The following is a 4,161-nucleotide window of genomic DNA, read 5'->3' as shown; positions in this document are numbered from 1 at the left end:
ACCAAGTATCCCAAAGGCAGCCACTCCCTTCAAAAGAAGCAGCAGAAGTCTGTTTGAATTCTCTGACCTTTGGTCAGGGTGGAACGGATCTACCTGTGTGGGCCATCTTAATGTTCAAAACACCAAGTCACCACACCTGATAAGTCAGAGTGTGTAGCTACACTTATTGTCAACAACTTTGACATTCAGACAAGGTGGAAAGAGGCTCACATGTTTAATCCTCCACAGAGCATCCTTTCATTCTTACATTCTCAAGGCCCGTCTCTTCAGTGTGAATATTCTGACTTTGTCCTATGGCTAACTACAGAGGGCTGACTTCTGAGGACCTGGAGAGTGAGGTGAGGACCTAGCTCTGGCTGAGGCTAATACTTGGATGCAGTGGACAGGGTGCCACTGAACTATGACCCAGATCTGGAATGAAGGTGATTAAAGGGACATTCTCGTCACCAAGTATCCATCCTCCTTATTAGCACCCTGACTAATAATTGCCTCTCTGGGGACTGGTGAGATAGTTTTGGGGATGGTGGGATGGTTAAGAGTGCTTTCTGCCCTTACAGAGTTCTGGCCAGAATTTGATTCCCAGCATCCACTGTAAAATCAGTTGTGGGGGATAGGTGCCCTCTTCTGGACTCTTCAGGCACCTATACTCATGTGCACATACCCATACAGAGATACACATGTGTTCACATAATTTAAAATAATAATAATAAAAAGTCTTTTTTAAATGACTCTTTTTTAATTGTACTGATCTTGGGTGCCCACCAGAATATTAAGACCTTCTTGCTGAAGACCAGGTGTTCTGGTCACAGGACATAGATGAATTAATTATCACTGCCAGATGTTTCCCCATTGCAGACTAGACCCCAGAGCCCTGGAAGGTGATATCTATATATAGGCTGCTAAGCAAGGTTTGTGTCATCTAGGGTCTTACTCAGTTGAACCCTGCATGCTGCATAACCAACCTTCCAGGCAAGATGTGCCCATCAGTACTATAGCGGCACGTCTATTTCAGATGTAACCAAGCATTTGCTGATTGAATTTGAGGCCAGATCCACAGGCGAGCACTATTACCTGTAAACCCACTTAAAAGCCTATGGCTGAGAGGGCATGAGCCCCAGTCGGGAAGCAACTACTGCTGTTGTGCTAAATGGAAATAATGTACCTGTCCATTGCCTGTTCAATAACGGTTATGCCTATTGAACAGTACAGCTTTCGACTTTGGCCAGAGAAGATTTATACAGCAGGCAGTGGTAACAACAGAGTCGCAGAACTGGGCAAAGTAATGAGAATAGATGCTGAGTGCTCAATAATAAATGGAACAGCTATGCCACCTTCTCCAAGACTCAGAGAACAATGCAGAAGAGGAAGTGGAAGGAACGGAAGAGCCAGAGGAAGGGTGGAGTGTTGGGGAATGTTGTCTTCTGAGCATTGCATGCTGCTTGCTTGAACTCAGAGCAGCTCTGATTACCTCCCTAAGACCTGAATAAGACCACCCTATCAGTATCCTGCTGTGGAGCCAAGAAGCCCCACCCTCCCTGAGGATTCAAGGGAGTTAATGGTTCGGGGGAGGGAGAGACATTTTCCTCAGTGATGTAGCCCCTGGTAAGGTGCCCTTATTGATGTGAATAACGCACATGTTCCTGTAGGCAATTTGAACAAAACTCATGAGGTCACCAAAGATCTATCTTTAAGTAGAGACTGGTCAGCAAGAGGAAAGTGATCAGTGAGGAGGGAGGGACAAAAGATGGTATTGCTGGGTAAGGATGATCAAATACATTACATACAAACATGAAAATGTCACAATAAAACCTATGATGTATAACTAGCATGCTAGTAAGCTTTAAAAAGTAATTGCCTCTTTCTAGACTGTCAATCAAGAGGCCTTGACGTCCCTGGTCAAGGTGCAATCATGTAACACAGGCTGAGCCAATCAGAACTTCTCCCAGGAACCTGACTCTTCATGGGAAACACCTTGGAGATGATTGGATTACCCTTCCATTACCACAGCTGAGGAGCCGGACCAGAGAGTCCCAGTGTAGCTGTCCAGGTTCCCGCCTTTTTCTCTGAAGGGACAATCATGTCCCTTCATGATTTTCTCTGAAGGGACAAACATGTGGCTCTGGCAGGGCTTGCCCTTCTCCCTGATTTCCTCTGCCTTGCTAAAAACTGTTACTATTGCATTCCTAAAGCTAGCCCCCAAAGTCCATTCCCTCACTTGGCCACTTCCTCCTTCTGAGGCTGACTACAAAGGTCCAGCTATTAAAGTATTAAAGCCCAGCAATCAAAAGCCTCCTTCGGCTCACCTAATTAACACACCAATTAAAATTAAACACTTCACCATTTGGTGGCTGCACATGCCTTTAATCCCAGCACTCGGGAGGCAGAGGCGGGAAGATCTCTGTGGTTGGAGGCCAACCTGGTCTACAGAGCGAGTTTCAGGACAGCCAGGGCTACACAGAGAAACCCTGCCTCAAAAAACCAAAAAAAAAAAAAAATCTGGGATTCCTGTTGTCCTTCATCATCCTGTTCCCTCTGCCTCTTCTTCCTCTTCCCTCATCTCCCCTCCCCTCCCTTCATCTCCTTCCCCCTCCCCATATGAGTTATTTTTCTATTGCTGTTAAAAACTACAGTGACCAAGTCAGCTGGCGGAGGGAAGGATTTATTTGGGTTTATGGTTCCAGAGTGAGGAGCGTCCACCATTGTGAAAGCAGAGAGGCACAGCAGGCAGGCAAGGTGGCTGGAGCAGCAAGCTGAGAGCCACAGCTTAAACAGCAAGCGGGAAGCAGAGAGAGCAAACTGAGACTTCCTCAAGGCTTTGAAAGTTCAAAGCCTGCCCATAAGTGACGTGCATCCTCCAGAACCTTCCAAACCTCATCAAACTGCACTATCAACTTGGGGAGCAGGTGTTGGGGCCTTCTTATTCACATCACCTGCCTCTCCCATCCCATTCCTTCCTTCCCTTTCTCCCCCCCAATCCGCAATGTGACCACTCCCTTTGCCACCTGTTCTCGTCACTGCCATCCATCAGAGGTCCCAAGGGCTGTGAACCCCCCAGATGCTCACTTTGTAGGTAACTGCTCTCAGGGACTTTGTCATAGCAATGCGAAACTGACCCACACACCAGCTCATCTACCCAAAGGCTGTGCTCAAGCTTCCATCTGGTTATAGACCAATCAGAGCACATTGGGGCAGCGACAGGCTTGTTTCTGTATCACCCAAGGAGAGGTATCCAGACAGTGGCTGTTAACCAGATAGAGGGGAAGTGTTTTGTTGTCCTAGCAACCAGCATAGCTGCATTTCATGCATCCTGCCTGGGTAGCAGCTTAGCACCAAGAAACTTGAATGCTCTGCGGAAAGAGGCACTCTCCAGCGTATTCCTACAGCTATTTCCTCCTCCTTTGCTTCCCTGCCGGGCCTGCCCAGCCCAGGGCTTTGCATAGAGTGGGGTATTCGCACGATTCATAAGTAAGCGCCCAGGAGATAAGAGGAAAAGTGAAGAAAGACCAAGAGAAGGGGTGGGGTGACAGAGTGTAGTTTGCCCCAGGAAAAAAAAGAAAATTTCAATGGGGCTTTCTTGCCTCCTCTCTCCCCTAGGCCAAAGCGCTTATTAATGTGCTTGTTTGAAATAAGCCCTGGAGTGGGCGTGAAGGAAAAAAAAGGTGAAAATAACGGCAATGCCGTGGGTAAGGAAGGGGACTGTGTTCCATGGGATGGCCGAGATTACCCGTGGCCTCGTTTTCAGCCTCATTTTCTGTTCGCGCCGTTTTCAGGAACGGTTGTAATTCTCAACAGAAACAGCCTCCAAAGAGGTTAGCTGGTTTGCCAAGGTTAAGTGCGGACACAGCACTCAGCTGGCCTGCGCCGCCGCCAAAGCTGGGGCTCTGGGCCAGGTTTGAGCGTCTGGAGAACTGACTGCAGCCCCAAGAGTTACAGAGCAAGCCAGGGAACAGCGGGCCTGAGTGGTGCTGCCACCTAGTGACAAGACAGAGAACTGCACACATCAATTTTGGGTTCCTGTTTCCTGCCTAAACTGACCACTGGAGTTCTGGTTAAGGCGGTCACACCTTCTTTGCTCTGCCAGGAGTGAGGTGCACAACTGTGACTCTAGATGTCAGCTGCCACCTCTCTGGGAATCGCAGAGTGCAATATAAAGAGATGCAT

This window comes from Myodes glareolus, chromosome 11, assembly GCF_982192425.1.
Source record: "Myodes glareolus chromosome 11, mMyoGla1.1, whole genome shotgun sequence".
NCBI classification, from domain to species: Eukaryota; Metazoa; Chordata; class Mammalia; order Rodentia; family Cricetidae; genus Myodes; species Myodes glareolus.
The sequence above is the reverse complement of the archived record's forward strand: the minus strand, read 5'-3'. Positions refer to the sequence as shown.